At 41.4% G+C, this 17,852-nt stretch overlaps 1 protein-coding gene across 3 annotated transcripts in view; it reads right to left on the bottom strand.

Annotated features, from left to right (window-relative positions):
• Nucleotides 1-17,136, bottom strand: part of ARHGEF28 (Rho guanine nucleotide exchange factor 28) — a 391,051-nt gene extending 373,915 nt beyond the window's left edge. For all 3 annotated transcript variants that reach the window (XM_049865615.1, XM_049865633.1, XM_049865625.1), the window contains exon 1: nucleotides 16,982-17,136. The gene's annotated coding sequence lies outside the window, so the exon portion shown is untranslated. The remainder of the gene's footprint in view (nucleotides 1-16,981) is intronic.
• Nucleotides 17,137-17,852: the final 716 nt, after the last annotated feature.

Below are 17,852 nucleotides of genomic sequence, written 5' to 3'. Positions count from 1 at the left end.
ATCTGGGTTCTCAATTCTGTTCCATTGGTCTATGTGTCTGTTGTTGTACCAGTACCAGGCTGTTCTGACTACTGTGGCTGTATAATAGGTTCTGAAATCAGGTAAAGTGAGGCCTCCCACTTTCTTCTTCTTTTTCAGTAGTGCTTTGCTTATCCGGGGCTTCTTTCCCTTCCATATGAAATTGGTGATTTGTTTCTCTATCCCCTTGAAATATGACATTGGAATTTGGATCGGAAGTGCGTTATATGTATAGATGGCTTTTGGTAGAATAGACATTTTTACTATGTTAAGTCTTCCTATCCATGAGCAAGGTATGTTTTTCCACTTAAGTATGTCCTTTTGAATTCTTGTAGTAGAGCTTTGTAGTTTTCTTTGTATAGGTCTTTTACATCCTTGGTAAGATTTATTCCTAAGTATCTTCTTGGGGGCTACTGTGAATGGTATTGATTTGATTACTTCCTCTTCGGTGTTCTTTTTGTTGATGTAGAGGAATCCAAGTGATTTTTGTATGTTTATTTTATAACCTGAGACTCTGCCAAACTCTTCTATTAGTTTCAGTAGTTTTCTGGAGGATTCCTTAGGGTTTTCTGTGTATAAGATCATGTCATCTGCAAATAGTGATAACTTTACTTCCTCCTTGCCAATCCAGATAGCTTTTATTTCTTTGTCTAGCCTAATTGCCCTGGCTAGGACTTCCAGCACGATGTTGAATAAGAGCGGTGATAAAGGGCATCCTTGTCTGGTTCCCGTTCTCAAGGGAAATGCTTTCAGGTTCTCTCCATTTAGAGTGATATTGGCTGTTGGCTTTGCATAGATGCCCTTTATTATGTTGAGGAATTTTCCTTCAATTCCTATTTTGGTAAGAGTTTTTATCATAAATGGGTGTTGGACTTTGTCAAATGCCTTTTCTGCATCAATTGATAAGATCATGTGGTTTTTGTCTTTTGTTTTATTTATGTGATGGATTACATTAATGGTTTTTCTGATATTAAACCAGCCTTGCATACCTGGTATAAATCCCACTTGATCAGGGTGAATTATTTTTTTGATGTGTTGTTGGATTCTATTGGCTAAAATTTTGTTGAGGATTTTTGCATCTATGTTCATGAGGGATATAGGTCTATAATTTTCTTTTTTTGTAATGTCTTTACCTGCTTTTGGTATCAGGGAGATGGTGGCTTCATAGAATGAGTTGGGTAGTATTCCGTCATTTTCTATGCTTTGGAATACCTTCAGAAGTAGTGGTGTTAACTCTTCTCTGAAAGTTTGGTAGAACTCTGCAGTGAAGCCGTCCGGGCCAGGGCTTTTTTTTGTTGGGAGTTTTTTGATTACCGTTTCAATCTCTTTTTTTGTTATGGGTCTATTTAGTTGTTCTACTTCTGAATGTGTTAGTTTAAGTAGGTAGTGTTTTTCCAGGAATTCATCCATTTCTTCTAGGTTTGCAAATTTGTTAGAGTACAATTTTTCATAATAATCTGAAATGATTCTTTTAATTTCATTTGGTTCTGTTGTGATGTGGTCCTTCTCATTTCTTATTCGGGTTATTTGTTTCCTTTCCTGTATTTCTTTAGTCAGTCTAGCCAATGGTTTATCAATTTTGTTAATTTTTTCAAAGAACCAGCTTTTGGCTTTGTTAATTCTTTCAATTGTTTTTCTGTTCTCTAATTCATTTAGTTCAGCTCTAATTTTTATTATTTGTTTTCTTCTGGTGCCTGATGGATTCTTTTGTTGCTCACTTTCTATTTGTTCAAGTTGTAGGGACAGTTCTCTGATTTTGGCTCTTTCTTCTTTTTGTATGTGTGCATTTATCGATATAAATTGGCCTCTGAGCACTGCTTTTGCTGTGTCCCAGAGGTTTTGATAGGAAGTATTTTCATTCTCGTTGCTTTCTAAGAATTTCCTTATGCCCTCCTTAATGTCTTCTATAACCCAGTCTTTTTTCAGGAGGGTATTGTTCAGTTTCCAAGTATTTGATTTCTTTTCCCTTGTTTTTCTGTTATTGATTTCTAGTTTTATTGCCTTGTGGTCTGAGAAGATGCTTTGTAATATTTCGATGTTTTGGACTCTGCAAAGGTTTGTTTTATGACCTAATATGTGGTCTATTCTAGAGAATGTTCCATGTGCGCTAGAAAAAAAAAGTATATTTTGCAGCAGTTGGGTGGAGAGTTCTGTATAAGTCAATGAGGTCAAGTTGGTTGATTGTTGTAATTAGATCTTCCGTATCTCTATTGAGCTTGTTACTGGATGTCCTGTCCTTCTCCGAAAGTGGTGTGTTGAAGTCTCCTACTATAATTGTGGAGGTATCTATCTCACTTTTCAATTCTGTTAAAATTTGATTTATGTATCTTGCAGCCCTGTCATTGGGTGCATAAATATTTAATATGGTTATGTCTTCCTAATCAATTGTCCCTTTTATCATTATATAGTGTCCTTCTTTATCCTTTGTGGTGGATTTAAGTCTAAAGTCTATTTTGTCAGAAATTAATATTGCTACTCCTCTTCTTTTTTGCTTATTGTTTGCTTGATATATTTTTTTCCATCCTTTGAGTTTTAGTTTGTTTGTGTCTCTAAGTCTAAGGTGTGTCTCTTGTAGGCAGCATATAGATGGATCGTGTTTCTTTATCCAGTCTGTGACTCTCTGTCTCTTTATTGGTGCATTTAGTCCATTTACATTCAGGGTAATTATAGATAAATAAGTTTTTAGTGCTGTCATTTTGATGCCTTTTTATGTGTGTTGTTGACAATTTCATTTTTCCACATACTTTTTTGTGCTGAGGCGTTTTTCTTAGTAAATTGTGAGATCCTCACTTTCATAGTGTTTGACTTTATGTTAGTTGAGTCGTTACGTTTTTCTTGGCTTTTATCTTGAGTTATAGAGTTGTTATACCTTTTTGTGGTTACCTTATTATTTACCCCTATTTTTCTAAGTAAAAACCTAACTTGTATTGTTCTATATCGCCTTGTATCACTCTCCATATGGCAGTTCAATGCCTCCTGTATTTAGTCCCTCTTTTTGATTATTGTGATCTTTTACCTATTGACTTCCATGATTCCCTGTTATGTGTATTTTTTTTTTAATTAATCTTAATTTGTTTGTTTTTGACATTTCCCTATTTGAGTTGATATCAGGACATTCTGTTTTGTGACCTTGTGTTGTGCTGATATCTGATGTTATTGGTTGTCTGACCAAACAATATCCTTTAGTATTTCTTGTAGCTTTGGTTTGGTTTTTGCAAATTCTCTAAACTTGTGCTTATCTGTAAATATCTTAATTTCGCCTTCATATTTCAGAGAGAGTTTTGCTGGATATATGATCCTTGGCTGGCAGTTTTTCTCCTTCAGTGTTCTGTATATGTCGTCCCATTCCCTTCTTGCCTGCATGGTTTCTGCTGAGTAGTCTGAACTTATTCTTATTGATTCTCCCCTGAAGGAAACCTTTGTTTTCTCCCTGGCTGCTTTTAAAATTTTCTGTTTATCTTTGGTTTTGGCGATTTTGATGATAATATGTCTTGGTGTTTTTCTTTTTGGATCAATCTTAAATGGGGTTCGATGAGCATCTTGGATAGATATCCTTTCGTCTTTCATGATGTCAGGGAAGTTTTCTGTCAGGAGTTCTTCAACTATTTTCTCTGTGTTTTCTGTCCCCCCTCCCTGTTCTGGGACTCCAATCACCCGCACGTTATCCTTCTTGATAGAGTCCCACATGATTCTTAGGGTTTCTTCATTTTTTTTAATTCTTTTATCTGATTTTTTTTTCAGCTATGTTGGTGTTGATTCCCTGGTCCTCCAGATGTCCCAGTCTGCATTCTAATTGCTCTAGTCTGCTCCTCTGACTTCCTAGTGCGTTGTCTAATTCTGTAATTTTATTGTTAATCTTTTGGATTTCTACATGCTGTCTCTCTATGGATTCTTGCAACTTATTAATTTTTCCACTATGTTCTTGAATAATCTTTTTGAGTTCTTCGACAGTTTTATCAGTGTGTTCCTTGGCTTTTTCTGCAGTTTGCCTTATTTCATTTGTGATGTCTTGAAGCATTCTGTAAATTAGTTTTTTATATTCTGTATCTGATAATTCCAGGATTGTATCTTCATTTGGGAAAGATTTTGATTCTTTTGTTTGGGGGCTTGGAGAAGCTGTCATGGTCTGCTTCTTTAAGTGGTTTGATATGGATTGTTGTCTCCGAGCCATCTCTGGGAAACTAGTTTTCCAGAAAATCCGCTGCGTCCAGTCCAAATCCCGGCGGGATGGTTCCCTGGCTGGGACGCTGCTCTCCCCGTTCCAAGACCTGTCACTGCCTCCCGGGGACTTCTCCTAACGACTGGGTCCCACGCCGCCCGCGGAACCGGCTGGTCCCCCTCCTGGGGTTAGTTCACGGGGGTGGAGCAGCTCTCTGTGCTTGTGCCATACCTGACTGGTACGCTGGCTCCAGGCTCTGAAAACAATCGCTGCTTCCCTGTATTAGTTCGTTCTCCGTCTCTAAATCTGTGTTTGTTGTTCAGGGTTCGTAGATTGTTATGTATGTCATCGATTCACTCGTTTTTCCGTGTCTTTGTTGTAAGAGGGATCCGAGGTAGCGTCTGCCTAGTCCGCCATCTTGGCTCCGCCTCCTTTTTTTTTTTTTTTAAGAGCCAGATCCTTCCCAGTCAATCAACACAAACTTAAGACTACAGGACAGTCAGTATGCACTTATCCCAAAACATTCTCAAAATGGGGGTATCAACTGATCTAAAAAAGAAAAAAGTATTGTTAGAATTGAGGATGACTCCAAACCCATTTGAGTAAAAAAAAAACACAAAAAAGTCCTCTAACCTGCCATCTCCTTTTCATTATGCACCACCAATTCAAGAGATCAGGTTTGAAGGATTAGAAGACACTAATGCCTTGGGTTCCTGAAACGTTTGTGTCTTAATGGAAGAGTGAGGCAAGCATTTATTAGCCATTTAAATGTATATATTGCCACTGACATATGAGAGAAGTACTCACAAAAATTTCCTTTGGTGGTAATTTATTCTTCTTGAAGGGGGATTTGGTCTGATAAAATGCCTTGCTAATGCTTTTTCTCAAGTGGTTTTATACTCTAGCTAAACAACGGAAGAAAATAAAAACAGTGTTTTTTGCAACAATGAATACAGAACCAGGGATTCCTACAAGAGCCTGGCCACTCATTAGCCCCTTTTCTTGCACAACAGGCCTCTTTGAGATTTTCCTAATTTGAATTGGCTCCATGTTTTTGTTACACACAGGATCCTAAACACAGAAGTGCCAAATTAACAAACAGATGTAGAAGCTGGCATGGTGCCGACTGATCACATTTACCGCTTTTCCACATACACATTTTTTCAGCATTTGGAAATGTATGCCATAAATAACTTTCTGCAAATGGTGTTATCAGTTTTCAGTGTTTCCTTTTACATTTATATACCATTTAAACTTTCCAAAGTATTTCCATCTACAGCTTTACTTGCTTGGCAAACTACCTAGTATTGCACCCCTACCAGACACCACACACCTCAGGATCAGGGGCTGCGACAAACTTTTCACATCTCTCGTGTTGCCTTGCAGGACACCTTGCTTATAAATAGATACCCCCCAAACATTTTGTTTTCTAATTTATTTTTACTTCAAGATAGTTCATCCCATTTTTTTTTAGTTTTTTTAATTATATACACAAAATAGAAAATTGAAATTCCCCCTAATCTCTCCATAGATGGACTGACTGAACAATTCTTCATGAAAGTTAGGCCTTAGCAGTGGTCTGTAAACAGGCAAGTCTCTCCATCTGCTCTGTGAAAACCTACATGTGGGGCCCTGAGGTCACTAAGCAAAGGCATCCTGGCTAGACAGCCTCAGTTTCCAAAAGAGCTACTCATTCTCTCTTCCTTGTAATAAGCCTTACATCCATGTACAAACAAAAGTGCACAAGCTACTCTAAAGAAGGGAAAAAGAACTGTGAATGCATATCAGCAGGAAAAGTCCACCACATATTTGGAATTCTATGGGAATAAGCTAACAACCAGAAGAAGACAGGCACCTGGCAGGAAAAAATTTTAAGGAAATTATTGAGATGTGATACACTTCCTGTCAAAACAACACACAAGGTGGTGATGCATTCAATCAGTACCCTCCAAACGCAGTGCAACTTTAAATGCTCCGTAAGTACAGTGATGTACTATGGTGGCACAGAAGGAATTTGTTGTTGTTGTTTTTAATTTTAAGTGCTAAGTCGTTCAAATCATCCCGTGTCTAAAAATGAATAAAAACCAGTACGTACTCATTGCATTCACAACAGTAATCTTTAATGTGACTAAAGCCAGATAACACACTATAATTTGTTTTCCTCAGTTTAGTTTTTGGCTTAAGGTATAGCCTTTGATGTAATTCAAAGTGGTTCAAAGTGGTAGGGTGCTCAGCCCTATACTGGACCTTTATCAAACATTGCCAGAATTCTGTAAAATTGCTTCAATTCTCAAGTGTCTGGAGTTAGAAAAAAGTGAAGCTAGGTTTTTCCAAACAAGTTTAAGGTGTAAACTTATTACAAGCACACTGGCAAAATAAATTTAAAACAAACTAGAATACAAAAGAATAATCTTTTCCATTTAATAATATCCAAGTTCTTGATTCAGAAGCTCCCTTCATTTGAACAAAATGTCCAATCTGTAAACCCAAATTTTCAAGAGTTTTTAGTATTGTTACCAATAAGAAAAATAAAAAAAAAAAAGTTTAAAGCAAGTAGGAATTTGTAATGAAATTCTATAATCTGAAAGATACTCCAATTACATTTATGAACTGAGATCAAGTACACAGATTTTCATTAAAATCTGTTTCTTAATTCACTTGTTTTTACAACGTCACTGAAGCAAATATATCTTTACAATAAACCCACTGCCGATGAGTCAATTCTGACTCATAGCGACCCTACAAGACAGAGTAGAACTGCTCTATAGGGTTTCCAAGGAGCACCTGGTGGATTCAAACTGCCGACCTTTTGGTTAGCAGCCGTAGCTCTTAACCACTACACCACCAGGGTTTCCATCTTTACAACAGACTACATTTAAAACACCGTAACAGCAAAAAGCAAAACAATCCTGTGGACTACTTTGACCCTCATTCTACCAGGTGTGTTTTTATATTTCTGTGCCTCTGTGAAGGCTGCTTAGAACACCTTCCCCACACCATCACATTTCACAGAACATTTATTTGCTTTCATGGCTGCTGTTTCGGCAGTACAGAGAGATCCTCAAAAGCTACTTTCAAGTCTCTTATCTCTAAACCTCCAGCACCCAGCATATGCCCAACTCACAGCAATTACTAGCCAAACTGAACTCACTGAAGGCTCAAAAATCAAACAGAAATCTCAAAACTGCCCAGGGTAGAAAAGCTTTGGAGAGATCTCTTAGATGATAAGAGGGTTTAGAGCCCCTACCCCTAGCACGGAAACACTGGTGGCATAGTGGTTAAAAGCTATGTCTGCTAACCAAAAGGTCAGCAGTTTGAATTCATCAGGTGCTCCTTGGAAATTCTATGGGGCAGTTCTACTCTGTCCCATAGGGTCACTATGAGTCGGAATCAACTTGATGGCAATGGATTTTATGGGTACACACAGCAAGTAAAATCGCAAACAGAATAATGTCCAATGCTGGAATCACCAATATAATACTTACCTTTAGCTTGAGGTTTGGTGAGAGGAAGAGGGATGCAATGCCTTAAAATGCCACCTTCTTTAAAAGCATACACTTATTTGTTTTCTTTAATTACTAGCCAGGAGTTACATGATATACTAAAGGTTTGCCCACCTTATTTTGGAAAAAAAAATTTTGTGTGTGTGAAATCAAACAGAAGGAAAATGACCAAGTTTCTAGAGGGAAAGGGGGGAAGGAGGGGTGGGGGAAGGAGGGGCAGGGAAAGGGGAAGGGAAGGATAAAAAAAGAGAGAATCATTATGACTGTTCCTAGTTTAGCTGAAAATTGGCATTTATCAAAAATGCCTTAAGTTTCAGGGCATATTGTCCACGCGGCCTAAGTGGAGTTAGGTACGTTAAGTTTTATCTGCTAAAATGAAATTAATACCCATTTTCAGTCATCTTAGAATTCAATTAAAAATAATTACTAGATTATTACTGGCTGATTCCACCTCACTGCTCTTGAAGTATTCAGACAACAATAACATGACCTGCCTTGACAGGGTAATCTCAGCGGATTAGCAATCATTTCTACCTGTAAAGATGCGACCCTGAAGTACGCCATCTTCGAACCCTACTTCCTGAACAATTCAGGTGTTGCCAGTCAGGTGTTTGAAAGCACTCAGTGAACCATTGTGCTAGAAATCTGAGAGGCTAAGACACCATCCTGAGCTCCACAGAAAAAGCAGAAACACAGAACTTGAGAGATAGAAGGCACCACGGAGATGAGCTGGCCCCAACCCCTCAAGTTTCAGAGGAGGTCACCAGAGCCCAGAGTGTCAATGGCAGTGATAAAATTTCAACTCAACTTCTGTTTCTGGTCCAACATTTGCTATCACCAGAGTAGAACTGCCCCATGGGATTTCCAAGGAGCGGCTGGTGGATTCGAACTGCCAGCCTTTTGCCTACCAGCTGAGCTCTTAACCACTGCACCACCAGGGCTCCAAAAAAGCTAAGGATAACCAAATGGGATTTTTATTTTAACTTCTATTTTAAACTAGAAGATTAAAGAAGGGATATATAGGTCTGTCTGGGGCTGGTGGTATAATATAGATGAATTATAAAGCAGTAAGAAGAACCCAGCTACATCTATTCAGATTCTGTCTCCGCTTAGAGAGGAATAAGGAATCCGAGCAGTGCAAACAGTTAAGTACTAGACTATTAACCAAAAGGTTGGCGGTTCAAACTCACCCAAAGGTATCTCAGAAGACAGGCCTGGCAATCTGCTTCTGAAAGGTCACAGCCTTGAAAACCCTATGAATCAGTTTTACTCTGCACACATGGGTCACCATGAGTCAGAATCGACTTGACAGCAACTAACAACAACAGAGAGGAATAATTTTGCAATTGAAAAAGATAGAAAGAACATCTCTAACTGGGAAAGCTGATTGTCAGAGGCCATAAAGCTGCTTCAAAAAGGTTTCAGGCTGCTGGACATGCCAGAATAGAAGAGAATTCAATGACCCTTCCCAGGCATAACCCATCGGGAACTGTGGAGAATGACAGCGGGACTCAAATACAAGAGCCAGTTATATGTCATTCCAACTTTCAAAAAGGCAGATTCTATAAATTATAGGCAGAGTTGGCTTCATTTTGATCCTAGAGAAATTATTCTATCCCAGGTTCTGTGCTAAGCACTTTATACATATTATCTTAACGGGTCCTTATAATAACCCTATGAAATAAAAAAAAATAAACGTCTGGGTGACTTGCCCAAGGCAAGATAAAAAGGCAGAGCCATAAGTCTGCCCCAAATCTCTCTGATTTGCAGTTGGTAATTTTTTAATCTTAACCAGAAGGTTTCACTGCTTCCCTAGAAGAATGGGGATCTAAGACGGGGTGAGAACAGTCGTCAGGTGGCATCTGCCACACCCCGCCCAGGTCTAGGTATTGCATTTAAGAAGAATATAGCAAATTGGAATATGTTCAGCAGTATTCAGGATGGTAAAAGGATTCAAAATCATGTCACTTCACAAAGGCTAAAGAAACTGAGAGTTTTTTTTCTTCTTCTTCTTTTTCAACTACATAAAAGAAGGTTGAAGGTAGGAGATAGAATTAACTTTCAAAAATGTAAGGGGCTGTCATATAAGAAAAATTGTTCAGAATGGCACCCAAGCAGCAGAACAGTGATGAACTTAATATAAAGGAGAATTGTTTTTAACAGCCTAAACTTTCTAAGACCCTGGATGGTGCAAAGTGTAAGCACACTCTGCTGCTAACTGATAAGTTGGTGGTTCAAGTTTACCCAGAGGCACTTCAGAAGAAAGGCCTGGAAATCTACTGCCTAAAATAAGCCACTGAAAACCCTGTGGAGCACAGTTCTACCCTGACACACATGGAGTCACCATGAGTCAAAATCGACTTGATGGCAATTGATGGTGGAAGCTTTCCAAAGATAGACTCAACTATCTTCATGGCTGTGAAAGATAACCATATCTTCCCCTGTCACTGAAAGTATTCAGAGACTGACTGGTCAATCATCTGAGGTACCCTCTACAGGGCAATTTGCACTAGAGCAAAAACTTGCAGGCTCTTTTCAACCCAAGGACTCTGATTCTGATCAAGGATTTTATTCATATCTCTAGGTAAAAAAGAGTGATATAATTTCCTCAGAAAGGCCATGGAGCCCCATTTACATTTGGGGAGAACTAGCCAAATATCTTCCTGAGCAACTCTTACCCTCTCCTGCATCCCAATATTTCCCAGTACAACTCCCATTTGCTATGCCAAAAGAAGTCACCACCACTCTTTGCAGCAAAACTCTAAACTAGAAGGACTTGTTGAGATGGCAGAACAATAACTAATTAACCAACCAAAATACGTTTATTCTGTTTTGAGCACTTCACATGTAAGGTAGGATAAAAAAAAAAAAAAAATACAGTAGCCTAAATCAAGGTCCCTGCCCTCAATGGGCTTACAGCCAGTTTGGAAAGATAAGACCTACACATAGGAAAACAAAATGAAGCCAGGGGTGTGTGGCAAGTGATAACTGAGAGGTACCAGCAACGGGGTGATAGGAGTCCAGAAGAGAAGAACTCAATTGCTTCTGAATCAATTTAAAGGCATCAAAGAGAAGGTGGTTTGAGCTTGGCTTTGAGATATAATGAACATAGTATGTGGACAAGAAGAAGAATTAAGAATCGGATGCTGGTGCAATAAGTAGTAATTAGTCGAACAACTCTACCTGAAAGAGATTTTAGCTAGAGAGGAAAAGGGGCCTACTGTGGACAAAGTCAAAGCAGTTAGAAAGTACACAGTGTGTTCACCAGCAGTTACCAGGCCTGGCAATGGCAGTGGAGGGTTCACAAGGGGAGGCAGCAGGGACAGCTAACATGGTGATAACATGAAGGGACCACCATGACAAATGGTAGGCATTACCCTTTTCCTGGATACTACAGAATTTAGAATGCCAAAAACACCTAAAGATCAAACCCAGCTGTATATTAGAATCACCATTTTGAAACATGATGCCAGGCCCACACCAGAGATTCTGAACCCGGGTGGTTCTAATGAGCAGCTAGGGTTGAAATCCTGGGTTAAGGGTTCAAAGTAACCCAAAACCTCGATAATCACTCAGTTAGCACCGCCTATCCTTGAAAAGGCTAACATCTTGTCATACAGTAAACCAAGAGGCTGGTGGAGCAAGAAAAGCAGAAAAAATTGACAAAGAACCAGGTCACAATGCACAGACCATGGACAAGAGTAATTAGAGGGAAAGATGGAAATCTGCCCTAGAGGGACTTTATCCGAACCATCCAGCCCAATGAAAACTTCTTGATCTTCATCGATATTGTGAAATCCTTAATGAGACCTCCTTTGCCCCGTGCAAGCTATTTTTTATCATGAAATTCAGAAACAATCAGCCCACTGTCTTTTCTCTTTCCAGAGCCACAGCGGGGGCTCCCCAGAAGAAAAAGAGCAGGGTAGCAGTATGACCCATACATGTGGGATCTGATTTTCATGTCTGTGAAATCTCTCTGGACTAAGTCCAGAAAGATAAGCCATTTAAACCTAATGACTGGTAATCAAGATGAAATAAGTTAGTAGTAGTAATAGAAGATTCATCATCCTGTCAAATGTCTACTACCTACCTCCTGAGTGCAAAAAAAATAACCTTGTAAACAGAACATTCCTCAGCTGCATTGATGAAGATGTAAAAGGCTGAATTGATAAACTACCCTCTTATTCTCAAATTTCATGAATTTATAGAATATTAGAACTGGGAGGATTCTTGTTGTTGTTTAAAAAAAAAAAAAAAAAGCACGTTGTTGTTAGGTACCGTCAAATTGGTTCCGACTCACAACGACCCCATGCACAACAGAATGAAACACTGCCCAGTCCTGCACCATCCTCACAATTCTTGCTGTGTTTCAGCCCACTGTTGCAGCCACTGTGTCAATCCATCTTCTTGAGGGTCTTCCTCTTTTCCACTGACCCTCTACTTTACTAAGTATGATGTCCTTCTCCAGGGACTGGTCCCTCCTGATAACATGGCCAAAGCAAACAAGACAAAGTCTCACTATCCTTACTTCTAAAGAGCATTCTGGCTGTACCTCTTCCAAGATAGATTTGTTCATTCTTCTGGCAATCCACAGTATATTCAATATTCTTTGCCAACACCATAATTCAAAGGTGTCTATTCTCCTTCAGTCTTCCTTATTTATACCCCAGGTTTTTTTTTTTTTTTTTTTTTGCATGCATATGAGGCAATTGAAAATACCATGGCTCCTTAGAAAACATCAAGTCTCGTTCTTTCCATTTTACTGGATGAAGAAATTGAGACCCTGAAAAGGGTTGTACTCATCCAAGCTTATACAGCTGGGGAGTAACATGTAAGACTCGAATCCTGCCTCAGACTCCCAATATAGGGCTCTCTCCCCTGAGATGACACTGGCATTCCACTGCCTTCTGGAAAACCTGCTAAATCTACCACTTTTAAACCATCAGTATTTTTTGGCACTTACTCTCTGCCAGACAGTACTGGAAGGACAATTCATTTAACCCTCACAACACTCCTAAGGGGAAGATTACCATTATTATCTCCATTTTACAAATGGAAAACCTGAGGTAGAAAGAGGTTACGCGGTCAGGACAAAGCCAGGCTGTCTGGCTCTAAAGTCGGTACTCTTAGCCACTTTGTTATATTTCGTGAAATACAATTTCTTTATATTCTAAAAAGATGGAAGAAAAGAAGTAAGCCTTCGAGCACAAAGGGCATGGTAATCCGTGTTTGATAATAAATTTAAGAGCTAAACTATAAATTTAATTAATACATGCAATATTATCTCTTTATCATCTGTTTTATTAAGTTAAGGGAATGTCAATCTATAACAGAAGGAAATATATAAAGCATGTAAACTTTTTAAGCAGGTATATTTTCAAAAGGCAAAATGGTGTGGGCACACCAGTCAAACAAAGCCTACTACTTGAAACAGGCAGAATGTTATTTGAGTGAGAGTTTTAAGGGGTCTCTTCGGGGCCTAGAGCCCTGGTGGCGCAGTGGTTAAGAGCTCATCCACTAACCAAAAGGTCGGCAGTTTGAATCTACTAGCCACTCCTTGGAAACCCTATGGGGCAGTTCTACTCTGTCCTATAGGGTTGCTGCTATGAGTTGGAATTGACTCGACGGTAATGGGTTTGGTGTTGGTTTGGTCTTCTGGGCATGCTACTATGGAAAGCAAAGATGTCATGGCTGATCTCTGCCTGTACTGATCCTCGCTGGTAGATACAAGGTCATTAGTAGTAGTAGGAATTGAGGAAAATATTAAATTAAACAAGAGAAAATACCTCTGAGGATTAATAAAAATGCAATTTTTTATAAAAGTGTTCAAAACCAAGAGCACGGGGACAAATGTCCAATATTAAATTATAACTACTTTTTCACTTTCCCTCTTATTAAAAATGATGTCAAATCTCATTACCTTGGTTCTCTAGGAGAAGGACTCCAGGAGCAACAAATGTTACAAATAAGCTAATTGCCATTGTGCCTAAGATCAAATTTCAAGGGAAATACTGCAGTCAGTTAAGAAGACATATTATGAGATTAAAAAATTATATGACTTATTTCACCAGCCAAATGTAGAATGTGCAACAGCCCACTCTGAAAACACAACAAATCCTAAAAATTCTAGAACCACGAAGTGTCACTTTAGACATGAGATCTACAGCCCAGAGAACTAAAGCAAAGAACTGTACCAGGCACATAGTAGGCACTCAGTAAATAACTGGTGAATGAATGTAAAATCAAGAAAACGTTCACAGAAAGATGTGTGGTAGAGACTGGTGAGCAACATGGATTTGAACTTTTGAGAACTTTTTAATGCCGTGATGATAACAAAAGAGCTAAGGGTCATGGAAACTCCACAAAATGACAGAGCACCACGCAATTAGGGCAAAATGCTCTGTGGTACAAGACCTAATCTGTACTTCTTACGCAAGAAAAACATCTCTAAGCCCGGCTTTGCCTTAGTAAAGGATCTAGACCCAAGCCCTATAGGACGGCATAATATTTACAGTACAACTCTTAACATGGCAAAATTCCCTGAATTTGGTGCATTTCAAGTGTAACACTGTTTATAATTTAGCACTTCTCAATAGGAGTTGCCCGGCTTGACCCACCTCTTCATAACAAACCTTAGTTAAGGTCACAAGGGAAAAAAATCCCATAGCTTTTCTGCCCACTGAAAGCAACCTAAGTACAAATGCAATTAGAGAAAATGTACATAAACCAGATCTCTCATATCTGATCAGTAAATTAAAGCATAATAAAATTATAGTCAGCCTGGGAGTCTGAGAGTCATCTGGGCTCAGTTTATTACCATCTTAGCTGTGCCCCAATAGTAAAGGGTTTTCCAACATTTGTATCATAAATCTTTTATCTGGAGAGTCAGCACTTGATCATAAACTCTGGGAGGACTTGAAGTTAGAGCTTAAGTGGTAACCAGTTTTATACAGAAAGCTTAATATAAAAGTAATATTATATTCTGCTATTTGCTTTAATACCTATTTAGAACACGTTTCATTTTCTCACATGGCATACTAAAGGAGGTCATGTTATCAGAGCTCACCTGAAATTCCGGCCCAATTTAAGTCTAAGCCACAAGCAGTAGTTTCTTATAAGAGCACAATGAAAAACTATTCCAAACTTTTCTCCAGTATTCACATTATAAAAAGGGTGTGAAACCCAAGTGAGGCCCCTGATGAAATTTCATAGAACCTTAGTGACCAATTACTGCTTTCCTCTTTACCTTTAAGTATTTCCAAACTGCTTAAAGGATTGGATGGATGCTTCAGAGGTTATGGCACACCTGTTACATAACCTGTTCTTGCTTGGCCAGGTTATGTGGTTTTGATAAGGAAAAAAAATACAGTCAAAAGGGCAAACACTGATTTTCTGTTCCCCATTCTCCTGTTAGCCAGGACACTCATCTGAGTCAGATACTCAATAGCTAGCTGTGTGCCTCGGTTTCCTTCACCACTAAATATGAGATCGGATGCTGTCCAAATTCTTATTTGATAAAAGTCAATGAGAAAAAAAAAGTCAATGAGTACAACTACATATGAAATCCACATCAGAACATTACATTGAAATATCATATTGTATTAAAAATTCCAAAACCTTTTGCAGTATTCATTTCTTTTCTCTAGATACTCCAAAGGGATTAGCTTGGCCATTGGTCAAGACAGGGCAAACTCCCATGTGTTTTAAGAAGGTGTATAGAAAAACCCAGGAGTCCCCGGGTGCTTCAAGTGGTTAACATGCTCTGCTGCTAACCGAAGGGTTGGAGGTTTGAGTCCACCCAGAGGCACCTTCGAAGAAAGACCTGGCAATCTACTTCCATAAAATAAGCCACTGAAAACTCTATGGAGCACAGTTCTACTCTGACACACATGGGGTTGCCATAAGTCAGGCTCAACTGAAGGGCAACTGGAACTAAAATATAAAAACCCAGGAAAGATGCATAGAAACCTTCCCAGGTGAAGTTATCACTCTGCTTGGATTGTCCTGCGCAAAGAGGAACCCCTCCCCTCAAACCTAACAGAATCAGGTCTTTGATTTTTTTTTTTTTTCTTTTTTTTTAACCGTGAAAACAATTTCGCTTACCCTGACAGCTTCAGGGCCTAGGAACACACGATGACAAAGCTTCAGAAAACCAGGGACCCCATGGGACCTGAAATGATCAGTTCTTTCTAAACGTCTTAATTTTTCATATTTCTTGCCCAATTGGCGCAAGTCAGCGGTAAACCTCCAAAGTGCCAGGTCTTAGGAAACTTGCCAAACCCAGGCAAGGTCAAGGAGAGAGACGCTGCGCAAACACTGATGTTGCCACCTTTCCTCATCCCACCCCAGGTATAACCAACAGGGGGGACGGGGTGGGCTCCCAGGAAGGCAGATGGGTTCTCTCCTGGAAACCGAATTGGTGTCTGGGATACCAGAGCTGGGTTTACAGGGCGGCCCCAGCACCCAACCTCCAGGCAGCCCTCCTTAGGCAAGGATGCCGCCTCTGCCTAGCACATATGCCTCATTATGACCCCTTTGGAGACCCTACACTCGGGAAGGTTATTGTCCCCCCATCCCCACCCCCACCCCACCCCCACACATACACACACGCACACGCCTTATATTCGAGAGGGGTAAAAAAAAATCCATAAAATAAACCTAAGAAAGTCTGACGGAATTCTGACACCACCCCCCAACAAAATAACTATAAATTTTTTTAAGAAAAAAACACAGCAACTGTTTCCCCACGAAATAACTGTTAGCGCTTCTGCATCGCTAGTGTTCCGAGCTTGAGCCCCGCCGAGTACCCTTGGCCCCAGAGCGAATGCACGGATGCGGAGGGAGGACCCCAGCTTTCGAGACTCTCCCTTCTTCCTGGCCAGCACCCCCACTGCACGGCAGGTGTGCCATTTATTTCCTCGGCGCCTGAAGGGCAGAGGCCGGGCTCCCACTCGCCCATCCCCCGTCGGGGGAGCTGGGCCCGCGAGGGCGAGAAAGGCCGCCGCCGCCTTCCCGCTGCGTTCGGGGCCGCGACGCCCGAGCGACCCCGCGCTCCGCAGCTGCCGCCGCCGCGCCCGGCTGTGCAGCCCTTTGCACTTGTTGCAGTCCCGGGGGAACTGGGAGGCGAAGCCCATCCCTCACGCAGCCGAGCCCGCAGCTGCACCCCCTTTCCACCACTGCTGACCCATGCGTCCCCTGGGACCCTGGAGAAAGTGTCCCCACGGTTGCAAACTCAGGTAGACAAACTTTTCCGCCCAGGGCTGCCGGAGTCGCGGTGGATGGAGTCCCAAACAGCATTTACCTGGAGCTATGGCCCCGCTGCCTCCGGAGCCCTGGTGAGGCGCTGCGCCCCGCGCCCTGCCCGAGGGCGCCCCGGAACGCGCCCCAGGACCACAGCCGCCTGGAGCCGGGAAGGCTCTCCCCAGAGCTGCCAACGCCCGCGGCGGCACAGCTCGGGCAAGGGCGGAGGGGCGGAGCCGCAGCCGCGCTCCCGGGCCGGGCTGGCTGAGCTGGTAACTGGGGCCGCCCCTGCTCCCCCCCTCCTCCCGGCTGCCACTGGATCCCCCCGCCCGCCAACCTCCCGGCCCGGCTCGCAACTGCGGCATCACATGGCGAGGCCGGCCCGCTCGGCGGCCCGACACCGGCTCCAGGAGGAAACCTGAAGCTGCCCGACTGGGCTGTCGCCACCAGCCCCCTCCCGCCGCGGGGCTGAGGCAGGCTCTCCTCGGCCTCCCTCACCCTGCACGCAGCGCCAAGACGCGCAGCGGCTGCACCGCCCGGCCGGGCCAGGGAAGGACGAGGTTGCGCCCTGGTGGCTGCGCCCGCAGGGCCCGGCCCCAGGGGCATAGCCTCGGCGCCGGCGGAGGAAGGACCTGGCCTACCCTCTGCTGAAAAGAGTTGTGCCAGGCCCTACGGAGGTTCAGGCTGTCCTCAGCCAAAAGCCACCACACCCGTGACATAATATGGCCCAGGTCTATTACAATAGGCAAAAAAAAAAAAAAAAAATGCAGTATTATTTAAAAATCAGCAGAGACACCCTCTTATTTCAAGAGGCTCATGTTCCTCTGGCCCAGAGCTTTGCAGAGCTGCGATTCTCCTAGTTCATGCACGCAAGTGGCTCCATTAAAAGTCATCATAATTCAAAAACTCTCTTTTTTTTTTTTAAACAAGGA

This window comes from Elephas maximus, chromosome 2 (genome assembly GCF_024166365.1).
Source record: "Elephas maximus indicus isolate mEleMax1 chromosome 2, mEleMax1 primary haplotype, whole genome shotgun sequence".
In the NCBI taxonomy this organism is placed as follows: domain Eukaryota; kingdom Metazoa; phylum Chordata; class Mammalia; order Proboscidea; family Elephantidae; genus Elephas; species Elephas maximus.
This window is presented reverse-complemented; position numbering and strand designations above follow the sequence as displayed.